This window comes from Polistes dominula, unplaced genomic scaffold, assembly GCF_049000335.1.
Source record: "Polistes dominula isolate Pdom_NZ unplaced genomic scaffold, Pdom_raw_medaka contig_77, whole genome shotgun sequence".
In the NCBI taxonomy this organism is placed as follows: Eukaryota; Metazoa; Arthropoda; class Insecta; order Hymenoptera; family Vespidae; genus Polistes; species Polistes dominula.
Window position 1 is genome coordinate 8,626,493 of NW_028301152.1, and position 26,097 is coordinate 8,652,589.

The 26,097-nt window shown below is 24.5% G+C and overlaps 1 protein-coding gene and 1 non-coding gene across 4 annotated transcripts in view; one reads left to right on the plus strand and one right to left on the minus strand.

Moving 5' to 3' along the window:
• Nucleotides 1–26,097, minus strand: part of dgo (ankyrin repeat domain containing protein 6 diego) — a 159,406-nt gene that overhangs the window by 69,151 nt on the left and 64,158 nt on the right. The gene's annotated exons all lie outside the window — the stretch shown is intronic.
• On the plus strand, nt 1,053–1,125 carry TRNAR-UCG (transfer RNA arginine (anticodon UCG)). Its single transcript has one exon. It is a non-coding gene; the product is annotated as a tRNA-Arg (tRNA).

The window sequence follows — 26,097 nt, forward strand, 5'->3', positions numbered from 1 at the left end:
ATACAAAACATTTTTATCGTATGAAAAAAATAAAGTATCCTTAAAAGATAAAACATAAAGTTAAAGTTTTTAAACTAACGAGGTATTATCTATTATCTTTGCATGGTAGAGAGGTTAGGGATTGGTTAAATCATTCTGGTGTCAGTATATTTACCGAAGGATAAAACCGCAGGGTCTTTTGAATTTATTGTACCCTCACTCTTATACCAACAGAGAAAAAGACACTTGATTTATTTCGCTAAAATATACATACCTACCAACATAACTAACACATACACATACACACAAATATATGTATAAATAAAATACCTGACTAGCATTGCATTTCGTGTGTTTACGAGAAGGAACTGAGCTACGATATCCTTTGTACGAAAAGAAACTTGAGAGGAGGCTATGGGGTCTCTCCCCACCCCCTCCTGGTAATGGGAGATGGAGATTCGAATATTTATTAAACCACAAACTTTAAATGAAAGAGGTTAGGTGTATCTTTCCCTTCGTTCCTTTATAAAATAAAAATGGTCATATACAAATTCTGTTTATTTTCTTTCATTTCATTTTATTTTATTTTATTTTATTTTTCTTTTCTCTCGACACGTCGTACTTATCATTCAACGGTAATGATTTTTTACTCTTTATATATTACCTTCCGCCATTTTCCTTTCCTTCCCCCTCTCCTCAATTCTCTACCAATCAAAACTACCAATCATTTTATTCCTTTACGATGTAACTGATGCTTGTAAGAAAATATACGTTATTTATTAAACAATTATGGTTAAATTTTACGATCAAGTCTGGGTATTGATTGGTTCATTTTCTTCTTTTATTTATTTATTTATTGATTTATTTATTTTGTTTCATATTCTTTTAAACGTAACTTTAGTTTATTAGTTTATTTTAATCATATTGCAAAACGTTTTACTTCTTAATAATATATTAATAAATGTTAATATATGTATGTAAGTTGAAAAGTAATCATTTAAATTTATGTAAAGTATCATAAAAAGTTTCAAGTTAGTAGTACATATAAATGTTTAGGGTTTCAACCCTTAACTGACCGTGTGGCCTAACGGATAAGGCGTCGGACTTCGGATCCGAAGATTGCAGGTTCGAATCCTGTCACGGTCGAAAAATAAATTTTTTTTTTCGTTATCTTTTTTTTTCTCTTTTCTTTCATCGTAGAACAACATACAAATAATTTTTTAACAAAAAATTGTTAATCACAACAAATAAATAAATAAAAAGTAACTAGTATTGATTTTTATGTATTTATAAAAACAAAAAGGAAAAAAAAAGAACAGGAAATGTTTCATTTTTTAAATTACGATACCTAAAATAAATGTGAACAATGATAATTATCTACAAGTATCTATCGATAAGATAAATCTTTAATCGATCTAAACGAGTTAAAATGAAAAAGGAAAAATAGTCGAAGTGTCATGTTTACGAGATGACAATTATTGATCGATACGTAGCAATTGGTATGTAAATATGTTTGACATAAGTATACTTAGGGTTATATCTCCTCTTCATATTCTTCTTCCCCTTCTTCATTTTACAGATAAAAGAGAAGTTTATAGAAGCCGGTATCGTGAGAGAGGATGACACATAGAGGCAAGTACGAAAAGGGCATGCGTCAGGCTTTATGGTGTCATCGGCTAATTTGCTTCCTACTCATGTACCTATCCCCATCTCTTGTCGTCTTTACAATATATATATTAGTAGCTAGGTACTACTACTACTACTACTACAACAACTACTACTATCACACATAATCGTGAAAATAATATTATCTCCGTTAAATAGGAAGCTAGATATGGTTGTACGTGCTTTAATGCTACGCGTGAAAGATGAACAGATAACAAAATAAAAATAAATAGAAAGAGAGAGAAAGAAAGTAAAATGAATGAGGAAAAGTGAGAAAGAAAAAGATAGGATAATTATGAAAGGATATATAAGAAAGAGAAAGATAAATGAAGTAGAAAAGAAATAGAAAGATAGAAAGAGAATTGTGATAAGGAAAAAAGAGAGAGAAAAATATAAAATTGTGGTAAGAATGAGAAAGAATGACAGGTAGAGAGAGAGAATTAAAAAAAGATATATAAAAATATACAGGGTGATTCACTAGCACTTGCCACCTGAATAGCTTCGAAAGTATGATAGTAGCAAAAAAGTGGATAAAAAAAAAGTTGCATGAAAAATTCAGGACTACAATATGACATTAGTATTTTTTTCCTAGGTTCAGTCATTTTCGAGATTTATTGATCAACTTTGTTTTTTTAAAAACAATGTTATACTTTAATATTAACTTACTATACTATAACTTAACATTTTGGCATCAACGTGGAGCCACCGGCACTTACCCAAACATTTTTGCATGATACCAACGTGAAGTCACCAGCACTTACTCAAAAGTTTTCGCATGGCACCAACGTGAAGCCACCGGACGTAATAGTGTTAATACAAATGTTCTGAATTTTTCATGCAATTTTTTTCTTATCCACTTTTCTGGTACTATCATACTTTCGGAACCATTTAGGTGGCACGAGCTGATGAATCAACCTGTATATAATGCGGATTTCTAGTTGACCCATGACCGGAAGTCGTACGTGCACGACTCGAAGGTCGAGAAGGAGATGTTATATCCTTCTTCGAAAGGATCGTAGTAATATCATAGAAAAAGAGTAAGAGAGTGAGAGATTGTATATAAGAAACGATAAATCAATGCGTAGGCGTTGCACGCGCATCCTGTAATAATCTTGACGCTTCTTTCTATTTACATACATACCTATATGTATTCTCATATATAATATTTCAGTATCCTGTTTGATCGGGAATGATTTGAAATTGATTTTGATCGTTTACTCAAACCTAAACTAAATGTTTATTCTTAATCTATCTTCATTATTCTTCTAAGATTTATTATTGTATTATTGTTATATCATTCATTTTGAAAAAATAACAAAATGAATGATATAATATACAATGTAATTGATGATAAATGTAAAGAGGGGGTGTAGTTATTTGTAGAGGATAAATAATTGATTGAAATGTAGAATTGTATTTTAAGATTTAATGAAATTTTACTTGATTTTATCTGATTTTTAGATGATCTTAGAATTTATTATATTAGAAAGGTGAATGATAAATAAATATGGTTGAATAAAAATAAAAAAATAATAAATTAAGTTGATTGATTAATATTGGAAAGGATTCAAATATTTCATTAAACGAAAGAAAAAGATAGAATATTTATAAATAATATCATTAATTAGTTTCAATGATTTTACTTAAATCACATATTTTATTAACGTTATTTATAGGTACTTTTTGAAATAATCTTGTATTATATTTGCAAAGGAAGTTGAATGATAAGTAAGTTAATTAATATTCCGAAGAATTAACATCTCTTATCAACAAAAAAAAAATTAAAATGTAAGAAAAATTATCAAAGAAGAATATTTATAAAAAAAAATTATTAATTAGTTTCAATGATATTTAAGTAACGTACAAAATTGATTTTTGCTATTTACTTTTAAGATAATTTTCCCGTATTACATTAGTAAAAGTTTAAAATTTCACATCAAAGTGAAAAAAGTAAAAAATAATATAAAAGAATATTTTTTTATAAAAAAGAAAAAATCATTAATTAGTAGTTTCAATGATATTATTTAAGTAACATATAGAATTGATTTCTTTTATTTACTCTTTTAAGGTATTACATTACTTATTACATTAGCAAGGGATTAAAATTTCACATCAGAGTTAAAAAAGTTAAAAAGTTAAAAAATAATTTTGAAAAAGAATATTTAAAGAAAAAAAGAAAAATCATTAATTAGTAGCTTCAATGATATTATTTAAGTAACATACAAATTGTAAATAACTTTATCATATATTTTTTTTAAATAATACATATTATTAGCTGTATAAAAAAGCTGTACGATAAACAGGGTATATAAATATACTTAAAGTATATAAAGGATTAAAATCTTTCGTATTAAACGAGACAGAAAGATAAAGATAAAGAAAGAGAGAGATAGAGAGAGAGAGAGAGAGAATACCTTGAGAAAAATAAAAAAAAGTTGCGAAGAGAGGGAGAGAGAGAGAAAGAGAGAAAATTGTTTCAGGGTAAGGAGAAGAAGGAATAAGCAAAGTGACCGTACCGGTCCACGTGTTCATGAAAAACTGGCGAGACGCGTTCGGATCAGCTTGCTGCTACTCCTTTACTTCTTCAACTTTATTTCTACAAACGCTTCGAGGCAAAGTACTCTAACCGATTCGTTCCAGAACTTTCCTTTCGATAAAATATACATTTCTATCTTTCCTTTATTTCTAATATTTTATAATAATTACTAATTATTCTATATTATTTTATTTTTCATTATCAAGTTATACGAGTAAATTAAAACAAATTTCAATTATTTTGTATTTTTCTCATTTCATTTAAAAAAAAAAAAAAAAATTTTGTATTTAAACGTGAAAATTTTTAATAAAAATAATAATGTAAAAGAATAAATTATTATTTTATTATATATAATTTTTTAAATTTTAATTCTATGTTCTATCTTTTCTTCAATCTATGAAATTGGTAGAAAAATAATTTAATTAAAATATATACGAAAAATAATTTAGAGTTAATATTTTAATATATAATTATATTTATATTAATATTATTAATATATATTGTAAATATATATAATAATAATAATTTAATATAATAATAATAATAATAATATTTATTATATAATTTTAATTAATATTACACAACATAATTACGAAAAAATTATTAGTAAAATATATACGAAAAATAATTTATTAAAAATATATAACGTTATTTTATTTAGTATTATTTAAAATTCAAAACATTTTTAAATTACCACAAATTCAATGTTGTAGATTTTTTATTTAATTTAAAAAAATAAGATAAACCAAATATACAGAAGAACAATTACAAAATATAAAAAAAAATCAAAAAAATTATTGCAATATATTATAAAATAAAATAATAAAAAATACAACTAACAATCCACGATGATAATTATCTTATTACGAATATATGAGTGTCTCTTTACGAATAAGAAAAACAACTTTCACTCAGGATCGGTAGGTAAATTTGAAAAATAAAAATAAAAATAATTTAGCGACACAAAAGTAGATTGATCGTAGCACACGTACGCACGTATGATTTGATTATGCAACATTTGATTGAGCACTAGAAGTTTCTAAGATAAATCGTAAGTTTTAATCGCCTAGAGGACGGTGATTTATGAGATATACATCAGGAATTCATTAGATGGTTGTTGGTACGAACGCATGGGGAGAAACTTACATGAGCTACGACGCATAACCGTGAGTTAATGTGTAATTTAATTTTCTAATTTTTTTTTCTTTTTGCTTTCCTTTTTTTTGTTTTGTTGTTCTTCCTTTTGTCTAAGTTTTAAATACGTTAGAAAAGGTTTTCAAGTTAATCTATTGCAATATCCTTTCCTCGGGTTAGTAATAATTATAATAATAATAATACCTATTGGCAAATTCTTCTACACGGTTATTCATTTACAAATGTAATAGTAAGATGAGTTAGATTACAAATCACCGTTATCTTTCAAATACTTTAACGTTGTTACACTTCAAGATGCAATCGTTCGAACGCTAATCGGTCAAATTTTAAATGATCTTGAAAGTTCTATGTTAAAATGTGATTAGAAATCTTTTCTGACGTTTACAAATGATTACACATTATTATTACAATTGCAAAAGGAAAAATATCACACAAAACGTATATATCTCTATATACATATATTCATTTCAAGCAGGTGTATTGATTAGTTTCGATATTCAATGCACTTTAAACATTGTTTTGCATTCAGTAAGAATGTCAATGTATTTATTGCAATCAAAGTAAAAATACTCGTTAGTATTTCTTAATATATTCACGTTAAATTAATATTAACGTAATATTATTATTAATTTAACGTTAATATTAAAATGCAAAAAAATATCATAATGGTCTATACATCTATATATACATATTTCAAACAGGTGTATCAATTAGTTTTGATATTCGATGCACTTATAATATATAAGTTATATATATATATATATTATTATTATATTATATTATATATATAGTACAATATAAATTATATATTATATTTTATATATTGTATTATATATTATAAAATAATATATATAAAAATATATAAAATATACATAAAAATATATATATATATATACATATATATATATGCTATATATATATATATATATAGCAAAATAATGTTATAGTTTGCTACATATATTTGCTATATATATATTTTTCCTATTAATATTATATTAAAATATTATTATCATGAATTAAACGCGTTTTGTGTAAACAATGTTAAATAAGATCAACCATAATTAATATTTTAATTTATATTTAAAAACAATAAATCTCAATCCCCGAGTTTATATTTTTATTGTCAGGAATTAAACGCGTTTTGTGTAAACAATTTTAAACGAGATCAATCTCAATTTATATTTAAATACAAAATCTCTCAATCCTCGAGCTCATACTTTTATTCGAAACAAAAAAAAAATTTTTAAAAGTAAAAACAATTAAGTTACCTTGATTGCCATCATCAATTCGTATAATCTTTTCTGTTGGTAATTAAGCTTCCGTAACGTTGAATCAAAAGAGAATAGTGGTGATAGTAGTAGTAGTAGTAGTAGTAGTCAGTTGGAAACTAGATTTCTTATTTATACTTCATGTGGACCCCCTTAACGATGTAAGAGAAAGAAAAAAAAGAGAAAAGAAAGAAACAAAATAACCATAAAGAGAAAGAGAAAAGATTCTTGGTATCACATGAGGTAAACACTATAGTAAACCATCATCATCCGAGTTCAATCTCGAAGGGCGTTAAAGCTTTAATTCGACGAGTTTTGCTTCAAGTAGGGATGTCGGGATTGCGACAAGGTTTTTACTCGATTCACAACACATTGGCGTAGAAACTCGAAATTCGTGTTTCACAATCAAATTGAGAACGTAAAAATGTCTCACTTACATGCAGTTAATCTTGATTGGTTGGTTGGTTTGGTAGTTGAAAGTTGCTTCGTTTTCGAGCTAATGAGATACGATCAAAGAAGATAAACAAGAAAAAAGAATAATAATTTAGGTATACTTTTAAATGAAATATTTTTGTTTGAAAAATTTTGTCAAATTTGCAATTGAAAATTAAATATTACTTTTATTGTATTATTAAATTAATAATTGTATTATTAATTTAGTATTTATTATTAAAATTAATTTATTTTATTTATTATTTATTTAATATTATTTATTATTTAATTTAATTTATTTTTTTAATATAATAATATTAAATATTATATTAATATTTTATTACATAATTATTTATTATTTATTATTAATTTAAAATTAATTAATTTATTATTATTTAAAATTAAATTAATATTACTTTATATAATTAACTATATATATATATATAATATAAATAATAAATAATTATAATATTAATAAATATAAAATTAATTAATTTAAATTTAATATTAAAATAATTAAACGCATAAACTATAAATACAATTAATAATACAATTATGTATGGTATATTTTAAAAGATGTCAACCGCGAAAGTCACTATAGTGGCATGTTCTAACTAGAAAATAATATTCGGGAAATCTCCACTATGGTAGCCCGTTGTATTGGAAGATGGCATTCGGGAACCCCCCTATAGTGATGCCTCGTAGTGGAAAATGGCATTTGGGAAATCCCCACTATAGTAGCGTGTCGTATTGGAAGATAGCATTCGGAAAATCCCCGCTATACTAGCGCCTCGTACTGGAAGATGGCATTTGGGAAAGTCACTATAGTGGCGCGTAATGTCCAAGAGGTTAATATAGAGGTAAATGAAAATGAGAAAAAAAGGTATCATCGAGAGGATCGTAATTTGTAGTAAGGGGGAGTTAAGGGGGGTTAGGGAAAAGGTTCAATGGTACAGCAGCAGTTAGGTGTTCAACTAAATGTTCCTCATTCGCGTAATGAGAGGATTCGCTCGCACCGGTTGCATTAGAGCAAATGATCCGGTAGGTGCTTCATCACAACACCAACACACCTAACCAACAAGTAAACGCGTTTTATTTGTAGTTGTGTACTAAGTGAGAGAAAGAGAGAGATGGAAAGAGTAAGATGCCGTATCGAAACGCGTTTGTAAAGACTGAAGAAGCAAGCAAGTAAGACAAGCTTTAACCCTTTTCTTCATTCCCTTCTCCCTTCTCTACCTTCAAATTATTACGGTGGAGTGTTATCGTCGTGGAAAAATAATGATTTCGCGTCGTTAGCAGCCACCGTTGCGCCTACTACCCATATATTTTTTCATTTACCCCTTGCGCTCCTGGTATTCCTTATTAACACTTTATTAAATCCTTACACTCACGTTTTGTTATATATTAGTGGGATTTATTATGTTTGTAGGATTTTTTTCTTTTTTTTAATAGTATATATACATGGTATTATAATTGTAATTGAAAATTTGAAAGGTTTCCTAAAATATAGTGAACAATAATTTATAGTTTCGATTAGTTTAATGAAATCATTTGAGTATTATTGAATACTCGAGGTTTCTATATATGCTTGTATGTTAGAATGATTATTTTTAAATGGTATAATGTATTTTAAAAGGTCAATATAGTGGCGCGACGTACTGGAAGATGGCATCCGCGAAAGCCATTATAATTACGCGTCGTTATGGTATGCTTGTTTGATTAATTTAATAAACTTACGATAAAAATAATAAAAAAATAATCCTAATATTTAAATACAAAATCAATATACAGAAATTTTTATATTACATTAAATAAATTATCAATGTTATTGAAGATATTAGAAATTGATGATACTTTTAAGTTAGAAATCTTACATGGAACTTAGAATCGATACATGGTTGGGATATAAAAATTTATAAATGAAAGATATCTTATGTTTAATGCGTACGTGTCTGTATATTTATGTGTGTGTGTGTGTGTGTGTGTGTTAAAATGTATCGAGTCGTGACTTTCCTTGTAGAAAGATCGACTAGAAGGATCGGCACGAAATGCTTCGTGGAATTCGTGCCGCCCTTTTTTTTTACCCGGGTCATCGGGTTACCTTCATAATTGCTTATTAAAACGAACACCGTGTGTTCTAAGATAACGTTATCTGTCTTTTTAGAAATTCGTAGAAGAAAAACAAAACGATCGTACAAACAAACAAACAAAAAAATATTCTAACCTCAAATGACTTTTCTAAATTCCAACGATGGGAAATAATTTTCTTTAGAAAAATGAGAAATATTATTACTAAAGTACAAATATTTGACTATACTTTAATTATAAATAGAATTAATTATATTCCTTTTATAATTTATAATTTAAATTATAATTATTATTAGTAATTTTTAATTACTTTATAATTATACTTTAATTATAATAGAAATCATTATAAATAAAAATTGCTAGCAACTATTCGCGTTTGTAAAAAATTTTATTTACTTTCAAGATGGCTAGAATTTTGTTGTATTTTAAAATAACCAACACGAGAAGCGTATATCTCATGTAAAATGACGTGTGTGTGTGTGTGTATTTATTTAGCGTAAATCAGAAGGTTGTTATATCTATATGCTTATAACACCGGTCATATGTATGGTTTGATTTTACTTTGTATGGTGTAATGGTGTTAAGAAAGAAAAAAGAAAAAAAAACGTTTAAGTTTGCGTTGATTTACCGCACCCATGAACATTCTCTCTCTCACCTTGAATATCGTTAAATTTACGCTTCTTCTCGCGATAATTATAAGAGAGAAAAAAACTAAATATCAAATATATATTATACACTAACACACACACACAGACACACACACATGTATTCCGTTCTAGTCAACAATTTTTATTTTACACGAAACGAAATATTAACGATAATTGAATAAAAAAACTTGATAGAGTTGAAAAAAAGCGTATTGATAAAAATATATGTTTTATTAAATATATTTTCTTAAAAAAAAAAAATAAATAAAATCACTGGACATTTTAAAGTATCATAATCAATTATGATAGAACAAGAAAAATCATTAAAGTCAATTTGATTCATTGAAAGTTGAACTAATGAATTATTATAGTCTATTAAATCATCATCGTGAAAGAAAAAAACTTAGAATATATATATATATATATATATATATATATATATATATATATATATATATATATATTTAAAAAAAAGTATGCCTTTAGGCTGACTTTCTACATAGATTAAAAATGTTCAAGTTAACCAAACGTTAAATTCAAAATAAAACTTTCGAAATTATTCAAACAAGTAATTTTATTTGTTTAAAGATAGATGTTATAAATATCATTAATTTACATATCAATTAACCATACAATATTGAATAGATAAGAAATATATGAAATTTAAAAAATAATTTATATTACACAATCCATTGTTTTACAATGATCACCAAACCCTTTCAATTTTTCAAACACCTAACATTATAATTAAATTCCTACAAATAGTAAAAATTCACGTATCAATTATGATCGAACAAATAGAAACATTGTGTAAATTATTTCAAATTCTTTAGTTAAATTATAATAAATACGAAAACAAATAGTATTACAAATATAAATAATTATTATTACAATTATTATAACAAATACCTATAGAATCATTCTTGAACTTATACATTTATAAATTACCCTAATTTATATTAAAAACTAAAAATCAAAATAATCTAACAAACAAAAAATTATAATAGTTAACGAATGTCTTAGCACTAAAGGAATTGAAATATCACAGGTGGAAAATCAAGTAACAGGTTGTGTTGCGTTTACTGATTCGAGACATGTAATAAACTTCGATATCTCGTTAGAGACGATAGTTTCGATTGGCATCAAAGATGTTGTTGAAGAATAGAAAAAAAAAACTACGAGATAGAAAACGGGAACCGTATCCCAAGATCATAAACCAATCCCAGGAATGAAAACTTAGAGAAGAAGGATCATCGTTAGAATCGAATAGTTGCCGTTGTATCGTGTAAACTATACTTCGATTTACGATCTGGAAAATGAGAGAAAGGTTCGAAGAGTACTACTAGTAATAGTATTAGTAATAGCAATAGTAGTAGTAAGGAAAAGAAATAGAACTCGAGTAATGTAGAAAAATCTTGCGAATGGTTTTAATAATCCACCCCACTCCAGGAAGTAATAGGTGTCCTCCCCCCACCACAAAACTTTCTTGATCCAACCCAGTGGTTCCCAAACTTTTTTGTTTTACCGCCCCTTTCCAAAAAAAATATTACTTAGCGCCCTCTGAAAATGAATTTTGTTTACATTTTAATATCAATTAATAGGAAATATAATAATTAATGTTTCTACCTTTTTTTTTAAAGGTGTAAATTAGAAACATTGAATTAATAAATTATGAAACTATTTATTGGTACCTGTGTCCATCACCGCCCCCCTGAATCGCTGCAGCGCCCACTAGGGGAACCCCCACTTTGGGAATTACTGATGTAACCTAAGAATTTAAATTAAACTCGAGAAATAAAATGAATGAGTTTAAAATCGAGTAAACGAACTATCTTTTCTTTTAGAATTTCTTTCTAGTTATATTTTTGAAAGCAGGAAGAGATTTACTATTAGATTTTATTAAATTGACTACTACTGTGTGTTATAATTATTGACAGAAGCAATACGCTAGTGTGTCCGTATATGTTTGTATATATCTGTGTGTTAACTTTTCATTTCTTTCTGACATCCTGATTTTATTTTTTTATTTTTGTATTTTTCTTTAATTAAATCTCTAATGATATAATCTTTTATTTTTATTTAATATTAGTTTTTAATTTGGAACAATGTTACGTACAAAATTTACCGATATACATACATACTTTGAATGAGAAATAATTAGATCGTGTCTATTAACTTTCCATATCTTTCAAACATCCTGATTTTCTTCTTTTATTATATCTATTCTTTTTATTATTTTATATTTTTATTCAATTAAATCTCTAATGATATGTTCTATTATTTTTATTTAATATTAGTTTTCAATTTGAAACAATGTTACATTTACTTCAAATGTGAAATAATTAGATCGTGTCTATTAACTTTCCATTTCTTTCAAACATCCTGATTTTATTTTATTCTTATTTTTATTACTTTTATCTTTGTTCAATTAAATATCTAATGATACGTTCTGTTACTTTTATTTCATATTAGAAATACATTTAAATAATAATACTAATACTAATGATAATAATAATATCATAGAATAAAAATATTTTGTTATACGAGAAGAATTCGAAAAAAAAAACGAAAAAAGAAAAAAAAAGATTGGAAGAGTTCGTAAGGATTCCATTCGATTTTCTTAAGATTTCTCGAGAATCTGCCATCAAGAACAGATGTTTGTTGCGTGTGTGCATCGCATATGGCAAGACACGCGACCCGACGACTAGTAGTAGTCCCGCGTCCGGTCTACTCACCTGCTTTTGCTCAAGGCAAAAGGGTGTCCGATTATCGGTAAAAACATGCAAAAACGATTAAAACAAAAATTATAGAAAATAACAACAAAAAATAATAAAAATAGGACAAAATTTCTGCACGAATGTACAAGGACTCAAGATAAGATCAATGATTCAATCAAATATTTACAATAAAAAAACAAGAACAAAAAATACCATTTTCTGTTGGAGAGTAACTCACGTGTGTGTACACACAAATAAAAAATGGGTATTTTATAAAAATTATAAAATATATATTTTATATTATTTTTATTTATTTTATCTATTATTTTATAATTTTATTATATTATTAATATTTTTTAAATTATTTTATATATTATTTATTATTTATATATTACTTTATATAATTTTATAATATAGATATTTATATATTTTTATAATATATTTTTATTCATATAAAATTTATACACATATAATATTTTCCATTTCCCAATTACTCATTACATTTGTTTAAATATATCCACCATTTTTTATCATTCTGGAAAGAAACCGATTAAAGTCTTCGCAAAAAGTAGGGTTGCAGAGGAAAGGGTAGGGGGAGAATAATATAAAGAGTAATTAGTTTTGAACGCGAGTTGATTTAAACGACCCCCATCATGGTTGCTTCTAACTAGAAAGTCGGTGCTTTAGTAACGCATACAACCAACATTATATCTTTATTATTATTGTTGTTATTATTATTTACGACGAGTTGATAAAGAAATTACCAGAATTTTTGTCCTTTTTCTCGAATTTTTTTCTTAACCTCTACCTTCTCCTACCCTCTTCCACCCAACAAGAAGTACCACCATAGGATTAAACTGGAATAAATATTAGCAAATGGGTTTACTTTAATAACGATAAAGACCAAGTTGATTTATTACGAATTATACGAGCCGAGAGATCATTTATTCGACGTTTAAAATGAACTTAAGTATATTTTATCCATACTTCAGAAAAATAAATAAATAAATAAAACAGAAAAGAAATTAGAGTAAAAAATTTTAACATGCGTGAGAAATTTTCGTCAGAGTATTTTCAACGAATTACGATTTCATTGCATTTTAATTTTATATTTGTATATTATATTTATTTTATTTTAATTTTAATTTATAAGATTTATTTTTTTTTATTTTATACGGAATGTGTGTATGATCAATTATTGTTTCATTGTTAAATTAAGATCGTAAAAACCGTCTATATTTTCTAATTAAAAATCAAACCTAATAAATAACTGGTAATATTAATAATAATGTTTTATATAATACTATTGCAAAAACTGACGTATGGACGTATGTAAAAATTCATTGTTTATAAAAAAAAATTAATTAATAAATTACATTTCGACAACATTTTATTTCAAATTGATCGGTGTACGAATACTTTTTACATCTACTGTATATTACACTTCAAAAATCTTAAATAAATGTTAGCAATTAAATTGATTAATTGTATTACACATATCGATAATTATTAGTAAATGTAATAACAAATCGTATCAGATTGTTATCATTTATTAACAAGTATTAATTATATTCGTGTATATCAATTCGTGTCTTTTTAAAGATAAAACGATCGCGTGTAATTACACGGATATAATCAAACTTATTCTCAATAGCTCGTACGGGATTATTACCTTGTAAAATTTTTAATTAATCTATCCATATTCTTGCACTCATCCATTTATATAATTAAATTATAATATTTCTATATGTGTTCTATATATTCAATTTCTTATATCATAGTAATAGAAATTATTTAGTTATAATAATATAATACAAATATATAAATAATATTAAATTAAAATTATTTTTTAATGAGTGACATATGTAATATTCTATATATTAAATCTTCTATATTATAATGATATTAATTATTTAATATTAATATTAATAATTTAAAAAATATAAATATATAAATGATATTAAATTTTAATTTAATTTTTAATTAATGGAATATATATATACATTAGGGTGGGTCAAAAAAATGACTTTTTTTTTTTCAAGTGCCACGCAAAAATGAGTTCCTAGACACCTTAAAAGAATTTTCATCCAATATGAGCTCTTAATTTTAATAGGAAGATTCTCCGCATCGCAGTTTTTTATTTTTTTTCAGTCCAATAGATTAAAATTCATATCTCATTATTTATTGATTGTACAGAAAAATGTTCTAGATGAATTTTGTAGGAAATTTAATGCTCTACAAAAAAGGTATCTTATATTTTTTCCGTAAACCTCACCATTTGAATGATATTAAAGATTTAAATTTGATGATTTTTAGACAAATTTCATTTTTGTTTATGAATTTTATAACTAGACAATAAATGTCTATTAAAAAGTGCACAATACAAATTTTTGTAGAAAATTAACTGCTCTATAAAAATGGTATCTTAGGTTTTGGCGATTAAATTAAGCGTTCAAAAGAGATTCATCATAAAACTTTCATGTGTACTGAAACTTATGTTATATATATATATGTAATATTCTATATAATAAATTATAACATTACTATATTTAAATATATATTTATAGGTTGTAGTAGAAATGTAGTAGCGAATTAAAGATACGAATAAAGGTAGGAATAAAGGTACGAGTAAAGGTACGAGTAAAGGTACGAGTATAACGTTAAGGTTTTAGGCTCCTACATCATATTGGTTATAGCTCCCCCTCTGAGTGTTTGGCTTCCTATGGTGAACTCGTAGTCACGCTTCTTTAACACCATGAGAAATCGTTACCACTGCGTACCGATTTACCAAATAAAATAAAATCAAATCAAAAATAGAAAATAAAAAGTCAAATAAAAAAAACACGTAAGAAGATGAGTAACCATAAGTAAGATCGAAACTGGGGCACAGATATTCGATCTCAACAGACCGGTATTTATTTCCACCATAAGTCATTCTGCCCCCATCGATGTGTTATATATTTTCTCTCTCTTTCTCTCTTTTAATCTCACACGTGAGTTTTGTGCTACCACATCTACGTTCAAAGTGCTACCAACCTTACCCACCGGTTGATATTATACTTGCTGGTTATGTTTCTTCAATTCGATTGAAATTGAAATTTAAAAAATTTATAATTCTTAATTTAGTTTATTTTTATGTATATAAAAATCATATAAAATAATATAAATATATATATATATATATATATATATATATATATATATATATATATATATATAACAACATATAATAAATAAAAATATATTTTACATTATTATTTTATATTAATTATTTTATTAATATATAATTATATATTATATTATTTCATATTATTATTCTATATAAAATATTTTTATATAATAAAAAAATATTTTGTATTTTATTATAAATAAAATATAATATATATATATAATAAATTTAAAAAATAATTAAATTATACGTGCATTGATTTATAATATGCAAATCTATTGTCATGTAAACACATCAATTTAATATTATTACATACATACATCCGATTGATAATATTGATAAGAGATTAGACATAATCGATTAGTTCAAGTGAATTATTATCGAGTATTATAATAATATAGATCATAAACTGTTTTTTTGAATGAAAAGGAACTACATAACACGGGTAATCAGTAAAGAAAAAAATTAAATAAAACCCAAGTTCTTATATTAAAGGAATTATTCACGCTAATCTGCTGACACTAACAGAGAATTCTTAATGGATTACAGCTAATCCTTTTGACGTTCGAGCTTCAAGAACACGTATATCGCATTAACCTTAAAGACATTTTCTTTCTCTCTCTCTCTCTCTCTCTCTCTTTCTCTTTCTCTTTCTCTTTCTTTCTCTTTCTTTCACTTTCTTTCTTTCTTCTTTCTTTTTGTTCTTTTCTATTCAACTTCATGGTAATTAAAATCATTAAGTCAATCACGATCTACGAAACGTGTTTGACAATTTAAACAGAATTTAGTTAAATAGAAATATAAATGTTTAATATTTTTTTTTATTTATTTAATTTTTTTTGCATGGGTGTATTTTACTTACACTATGAGAAGAGGTGTGCGTGAGTTTTTTCAATGTTATCTCGTTACTTAAAAAATTTATATTAAGTTACTCTACTTGTTAAAGTTTCTAAAATATCATTTATTATAATTTATTTTGTTATATATATAACTTTTTATTAAATATATTAATAATATACGTGTTATAATTGGTAAAGAAAATTATATTTAAAAAATAATACGAGAATTTTACTTCTATGGTAATTTAAAGTAAATTAAATTTAAAAAATAATATGAATTTTATTCTTATGGTAATTCAAATTAAATTAAATTAAAAAAGTAATAGGAATTTTATTCCAATATGAATTCAAAGATTAAACTGATTAATAATTAACACTAAAACACATTAACACTCAAAATGAACATAATTAACAATAAGAATTTTGTTGTTTTATTATTCTAAACGAATTGTAGTTTGTTATCTCGTTATTTATATTATTGTTAATACTATAAAAAAAACTAAAATAAGAAAATATCGTGTTAGTTAGCCAGGAGTAGTAGTGAAATACCAAAAAAGGGGCCTGAAAGTGTCGGTGACCTTTACAGTCGTGTCTCCTTTTCTAAGTTAACACAGCTTTTAAAGGAGACATAGAAGATTTAATGCCACTCTTCGTACTTTGATCCTTTCCTTACTCTCTTCTCGGATAGATTAACCATATACGAAAGGATCTTGTAGAAATGTCCCTTTGACGTCCGTTCTGGTGGTCACATTCGATGTTTAATTTGAAATCTAGTCACACGATTTATTTTTACAGTATTATTTTATCCTTTATACCAAATAAGGGAAAGTTAAATTCAAAAATGAAAGATAGACAATTAGTATAGGTGTTCTATACGTGTAAATACAATCAATTTTATAATAATAATAATAATAATAATAATAATAATAATAATAAATATTTTCAATGACCACCCCCACCTGACATGCAATTTACAATTTCAATTGGTTAAGTAAATTTAATATATGTAATATTATTTTATTTATATTTTTTTATTTATTTATTATTTCTTTGTAAACAAATTTCCGATCGAATCGACAATCTCAAGACGTCCACCCTTTTCGCAGGTTTACCAATTACTAATCGACAACTGACAATAATTATTATAAAAGAAAATAAAAATTAATGATAGATAACGTATAACGAGAGTAAAACGTTATTCAATCACGTACCAACACTCTCAACGTTTATTGCATTTCATGGAATAAACTCAACTCAACAGTAGTGAGTGAGAATTTAATGAACTATTTTATTTTTTTATTTTTCTAACCACCCCACCTTTCCGTCATTCAATATACCTGCGATATAAACGTGAAAGACATTCGATTAAACATCAACGTCGTTGGACGAGCTTTCTTCGGGTACCATTTTAATGAGAAGTGAAAACATGATTTTCTCTTTTTAACATTACATGGAAATATAATTACGGTTCAATGTGCAAACCTTAATAGGGTTCAATTTCTCTTTCCATTATCTATATATTTTTTCAATTTTATTTTAGAAACTATTAATGTAGATAGATAAAAAAGAATAAATATATAAATTATTAAATATATCAATGATTAATATATTTAATTTAAATATAATTGTTAATTTATTTAATTTAAATGTGTATATATTTATATTGTTATTTTATTTAACATTTATTCGATTACTAATAATATTAATAATTTTTTGATGAATTAATACTCGTAATGTTAGGAGACTTCAATGCGTGTAACTTTAACTATGTAATAACTAAAGTATTTTAAAATTTTATATTTAATATATTTATTTATATTTATTTATATCTATAAATTATTTATTATTATTAATTTATTAAATTTAATATAAATTAAATATTAATGACGAGATCGAACTATTTGAATTCGTATAAAATATAAAATTTAATTTATATTATTATACAATTAATTTTTAAATATTTTATAGGAGTAAATTTAAACGCGTATATTTTTTTCATACAAAAAATAAGAGTAAAGAAGATAGAAAAGAAGGTAAGATAAATACATATAAGATAGTTGAGATTAATTAAGCGTGGAAATGAAATAACTTTGATTTCTAAATAATCCAAGAAACGTAGAGAATCACCGTGTCGAGATAATGACAGTTGATTAAGTTTAAATCCGTACACCGAGTATATACACTTGATGAACACTATCCTACTCTCTTACTAGTCAGCGAAAATCGGCCGGCAAAAGAGAAACTTAATTATGCACCTTGATATAAGGTATACCCCTATGTATATAAGTATATTTACTCTTATATATTCCATAGATAAAAAAAGGGTTTAAAATCAACGTACACGTCTATCGCAAGTGTCAAGTGGTTGTATTCTTGTTAGAAACTAAGAAATTTCATTTCTAATAAGAAAAATAAGATTGTTTTTGAAGAACAAAATCAGTCCAGTTTGTTAAAACTGACATTGAATGACGCGTTAGAAGAAGTAGTAAAATGCAACGTGTAAAACCGGTATAAAATCAATCTGAAATTAAACGATTAATTGGTTTCATTTTAACGATAAGAAATACTATATAATATTGGAATAAACTATAATGTAATAAATTAGAATAATAATACAGTAGAATTTTTCTTTCTTGTATTTGCTTTTTTAGGGAAAACTTTTGTGGTAAATTGAAACACACTTTTAACTTTCGATTCATGTACCAAATTGTACACTGAATTTTGTTCTACATTTAATATAAATAAAAATATATACATATATATAAATTAATAATATTAAATATTTTATTCTTTCTATATTAATTAATAATTATATTTAATTATAACGAATCTTTGATACTACCACAATAAATATTTTTAAAATAATAAATTTTACATTTAATTTAAATTAATATATTGTACTTTAAAATTTGTTACATTAAATAATTTAATGTTCTTTTTCTAATTGTAATTAATTTCATTCTAACAAATATTGAATATTACAACCAAATATTTTTAAAATAATAAATTTTACATTTAATTTAAACTAAAACATTGCAAATTAAATTTCCTTTATTTAATATTTTATTCTTTCTGCATTAAAAGTTAATTTTAATTAGAATGAATGTTGGATACTACTACTCAATATATTCAAAATAAGAACATTTCACTTTTAATTCAACTTAAATTAAAATTCAAATTAAATTAAAAATCAAATTAATTCAAATTAACAATCAAATTAAATAAAACATTTAATCATTAAACATATTTAATATAACATTTCACTATATTTCTGCATTAAAAATTAATTTCAATCCCGACAAATGAATTTAATAATCTTTTTGATGAATCAATCGTTGCAATTATCTCATCGATAAAATTATTTTCGTTTGTTCATTGATCCATACAGGATGTGTTCATCGAACATTATAATTATTATAATAAAAAAAAATCTTAGGACTAACTTAGGAAATTTTTTTTTGAATGATTCTTTTGGTCATCGCCGAAGGATTTAAAGGTCGGTTCGTTCATTAAAGTACCGCGGTAGGTTTTTGTTCTTATTAAAAACAGGTGTGTGTGCAACACCACAAGTTGTGTTGTGGTGTGTTGTGTTGTGTTGTGTTGTGTTGGCAACCCAAGCAACCCTTCGTTTTGGTTAAAAAAGGTAAGGTAAGGAAGGACGTTACTCGTCATCTCATTCGATCTTTGCATCTCTAGTAAGACTCATCTTCTTTCAAACCACTCCGACTGGGTCGTTAATAAACCTTACGAAGTAATGACTTGCCTTGATTAACTCTGTTTTATCGACGGAGAGAATACTTTTCTTACGAATCACGCGAACCTTTAAATTGCTTTTATTTTTTTATTTTATTCTTTCTTTTTCATTCAGGTAATTTTTTTGAACTTATATATATATCTATATAATTCGATTAGTAATTAAAAAAAAAAAAATACGTTTTACTGGTAATTAGAAAAGAAAATTGTTACTCGTGCGTAAAATTTTCTAACAAAATAAAAATAAATATAACATTAAATTATCAATTATAAAATACGAACTAAAAGTAACAAGAATAATTGAATTTCATACTTTAATGATCTAATATATATAATTCGATTAGTATTAAAAAAAAAAATCAATTTATCATAACAAAATACAATTTACTTGTTATTAGAAAAGAAAATTGTTACTTATGCGTAAAATATTCGAAAAAAAAATTAATATAACATTAAATCATTAAGTATGAAATAAGAAACTGAAAGTAATAAAAATAATCCGAATTTCAAACTATAATAATCTTATAAAAAGTTAACATTAATAATTTCAATTTAAACGTAAAAAAATTAGTATGATTTATGAGATTTATTATCGTAATTAGAAAAAAACATCCTATTATTTAATATTTCATATAATTACAAATCCTAATTATTATTATTAATTGGCATTAAGAAACTTTATATATTATTTTTTATATTTACTATGGATAAATTTCATAACAAAAAATAAAAATAAAAATAAAACCATCTACCCCAAAACACGGAGGAGTGAGGATGCTATTGGGGTAGGGATGAATTTATGAAATTATTAGAAATGAAAAGATACTGATATCTCAAACGTTCTAATTAGTGCTTTGGAATCAAGTTAATAAATCCATTTCAATTATCAAAACATAACAACTATTAAAGTTAGTTTATCAGAAAGCCGAGCAAAATCTACTGATTAAATTCAACCTACTACGTTTAATATTTTTTCATTATGTTATTTTTGTCGTTGTTCTTTTCATTCACTCGTTCGAAGTTAATAAGCAAGGGACAAGGTGAAGAATGGAGTATGGTAAGAAGAAAGATACTTTCCCATAGATGAAAGGAGAGTGGTGTCTAGTAAAAGCTATCCTCGGCCAATTGCAAAAGGTTTTTTTGCCATAAGAAAGGTGACTACCGTAACTACGATACGTTTTATGCATACGTGTTTCTAAACTCGTATTATGTACACGAGTGTGTGCATATATATGTATGTGTATGTGTGTGTAAATGTAGTAGAACACGCAGTTATCAAAGAACACGTCGGTATATACGATTAGCCATACAATTTACGGTAATTGGTCTGATTTTAATGACTTTTGAATTATCGTCGCCACGAATCTTCTCTCTCATTCTCTCATTCTCATTATTTTTTTTCCTTTTCTTTTATATATATATATATATCACATAGTTTCTCAAATTACGGTACCATTACGATTATATTTTTTATTGTACAATTTTATTACGTAATACTTTCAATAAATATATTTTTATTAAAAATATAAATTGTATTTTAATATAGTAATTAAATATTTTTTATTATTATTATTATATACAGTTTTTTATTATTTCTTTTTTTTATAATTATTATTATTTCCAAATATTGTAACAAGATTTTATAAAATATGTAACAAGAATTTCATTTGCGAATAATTTTAATTAAATATTAGGGTAAATTTTTTTTTAATATTAAATATGTCCAAAATAAATTTTATAAAAACAATCTATTATGCAATTTCAAATAAAATAGTATAAATTTATAATAATATAATTTATTAATATCTTATCCCTATAAAATTCCCCTGTCACAGTGTTTGTTATTCTTATTCTCCGAAACGACTTGACCGATTTATATGAAATTTTTTGTGTATATTCGGTAGGTATGATATTAGTTTTTCTTATATTTCTTATACCCCTGCGTGATAAGGGTGACCCATCATAATTATTTTTCCTTTAAAAGGATATTAAGAAAAAAGAGAAAAAAAGACAAATGTTATGTGCCTATATTCAGACAATGTAAAATTATATGATGTGAAGTAAGTGGTGATCTTATGTTACCGCTCATGCGCAGTTGGTTCGATATTAAAAAAAAGAGAAAAAAAAGATCAATGTTATGTGCGTAGATTCAGATCTATCTATATATTTATTAGCCACAGCAACGCGTGGCCGGGGCACCCCTAGTATATATATAATAATTAAATTATAATATAATTTTTATAAATTTATAATGTTTCCATATTTTTTCCTTTTTTTTTTGTTCAAAAATCCATTATGAGATATACATATATATATATATATATATATATATATGTTTTTTTTAATCATAAAATACTTTTATAACGGAGTACACATACATATACATATATAATTTTTTTCGATTATTATTTATAGGATAAAAAATATAAAAAAATAATTTGAGAACCCCTGTTATCCTGTGTCCTGATTATTTTATTATTTTTTATTCCTTTTATTTTTTTATTCATTATTTTACATCGTAGAAAATATCCTACGACCCTTTTTTAAACACGACTCGAACTAATTTTCATTTATTATCTATACGTGTGCATCACGAATCATGTTGAACACGTTAAATTAAAATCATCCAATGGTATTTCGCATGCTCGTTCGTTCACTCACTGGTTCGTTCGTTCGCTTTCTTGTTCCCTTTTTTTTTTTTTTTTTTTTTTAACTTTCTACCTGAGATTGAATAAGTCACGTTATCTTTTTCCTTTTTTTTTTTTTTTTTACTATTCACCCTAGTTATGTTTTAATATTGAATTATGGTCTTTTGGAATATTTCTACTTTTTCATTCGAATTATTTATATATGCTTGCATGTATTTATGTATAAAATGATCCACGATAAAGAAAGGATCATCAATTTAAAATGTTGCATTTATAAAAAAAAAATGTTATATTGATTTATGTACGTTTACGAATGATGATTAGGTTCATTTGACCGAACTATAATGTATAACACATTTTTGAATCCATAAATTAATCCTTTTCAAGTCAACTAAATTTAATCCGTTAATTTATTACAGGATTTGGATGAAGGTCCTGATTTACCAAATAAAGGTGGAAACGTTTGAGTAATAAATCATTTCCTTAACATTTTTTTCCCCTCTTAATTATAATTCTGTTCGAAAATATATTCCAATATAGAATTTTAATTTTTTAAATATTTACAAATTAATAAATGCATCAACAAAAGTAAAATATTCAAAGATTTGATTGTTAATTTGGCAATTCACAAAAAAAAAAGAAAAAAGAAATTTAATTTAAAAAAAATAGAAAAATTTAGGGGAGGAATTATTTCTATTTTGGGCTCAGAACTTTTCAACACACTCAATATTAAAAAATATTAATACCATTTTAATAATAAAAAAAAATATTAAATAAATAAAAATATTAATGTCAAATTAATAATAATTAATATTTTAACAATAAATACAAATTATCTATAAAAAAAACCTCGACACATAAACTTTCAAAACTGTCTGAAACATAAATTTAAAAATTTGTCCAATTAAACGTCACAAAAAATAAATTATTACCAATTTTCTATGTATGTGTAGAATTCAAATAAAAACATATAAATGGGATTTACATTTATTCATATGTTTTGAATAGAAAATTCTTTTAAAAATTCATCATAAATTAATAATAAATATTTCTTTATGAATCATCCTGTAGGTTCGTAGTATGTTAGAGTTTATTGTCGATTTTATATACGACCAATGAGAGTCGTGATGTGATCACGTACAGGAAAAAGTCATTTACATATTTTCAAAAGTAAAATATTGATCATCATCATCATCATCATCTTCTTCTTCTTCTTCTTCTAGTTGACATACATATGTAATAGAAACACACATGAATTGACGATGATCATATTCATTTTAAACGAGCAAATTCCGTTAGATCTTAACTCGTCCATCTTTATTAACATTTTTTGGCGGGAAATTTGAATCTATATATTTTTATCAATATAAAAATACTCGATTTATTTAAAATTATATCAAAATGATGTAACCTAATCGCAAGATTTATAACAATAATAATAATAATAATGATAATTATGATTGTAACGGAAATGATATTAAACCATCAATTTAAATGATCATTCAAACTGTTCACGGATCAATAACCTCAAATTTAGTATATCTTCATTTTTTGTTCTTGTTGTATTTTAATCATCTATAATAAAATGCAAATTAGAACTATCATATAATACCATACACATTTTATTTCATTTATTAGATTATGTATATTTTTATAGAGTTCCAGATAACTTAATATACAAATTTGAGTATTATATTGGGTGTCTTAATGTTGTGTAATTAAATTATCATAATAAACTTGTTCTTAAATTTGGCATTAATTTGACATTGTATGAAAATATGTGGACAGGTTGAACAATTTTGAGCTTAATATATTGAAAACAATTCTTTTTCTTTAAGATATAAATTATTATTATTATTATTATTATTTAGTATATACTTCATTTTGAAATTATAAATTTGCTTATCTGTTTGAATATATTATATTTTCTAATAACCTAAAATTTAAATAATACTTAGTATGTTAATTAAATATAAATTTATTAAATTATAATTTTATTATTTTTATATATATTATTATATATTTTATTACATATTATTTTTCTTATATTATTTAATATTAATTTATAATTTTATTATTTATAAATATTATTATATTTTTTATTTTTATATTTATTTATTATATATTATTTTACTTTATTATATAATTTAATATTAATTTATATAACTACACAATTGCAATTGTTTGTTAATATTTTTTTTTTTTAGTTAGGTATTAACAAATATTGTTCTTAATGTTAAAAAAAACTATAAGAATTGATTTGTAACAAGTTAAATATATAAAAGACCGTTGACAATATTTCACGGTTATCGTTCAGTATTATCCTGACAAAGAGAGAATGATGTCACTAACCAGTTTTTTTTTCTTTTTCTTTTTTTTAAAGTATCCTACTGAATCGTACAAGAAACGTAATGGATAAAAGGAATTTAAATCTGATTATTCAGGAACGATTTGCTATTCCAACACACACGAACGGCCCATTTTTTACGCTCGAAGAAGATATGCGTGTCAACTTTTATTCTTTACACTTTCTCCTAATTAAAATTTATTGTCTAGTTGGGTTAGATAGGAATTGAATGGAAGATGATCGAGAAATCACGTTTGGAAAAAATGAAACCTACTACTTGGGGGTGGGGTGTGATGAGGGGGAAAGAGAATCATCTAAAACGAGTTTTATTGGATATTATCGTATTTCTATCATAACTTGAATAATATTATATGGAAGCAACTAATTAAATTGTTAATTTATAAAACTCGTAAATTTTTAATCAACCGGTTTGTGCAAACAACAATATTTTTTTTATGGAATATAGTCAAATGAATGATAGAAATTTTTGGACAAAATAAATTATTAAAATAATAAAATAAAATAATCAAATAATAATATGAATTATAATAAATAATTATAGATTTACTTAATAATTCAAATTTAAATATTTATTTTTTAAATTAAGATTAATTAGTATAAAATTAACTAATTAATACTAGTTAATATAATATAATATAAAATAATGAATATATAATATTAATTAATATTAAAATAATAATAATCATCTATATAGAATTACGATAATCGTAAAAAAACAACAGTAATAAATTTACAAGTTTAAATAAATAAAAAATAAATTTTAAAATTGTTAATTTAATTATGAATCCTTAATATTTTATTAATATTATTATTATTAAAAATAACCTTTAAAT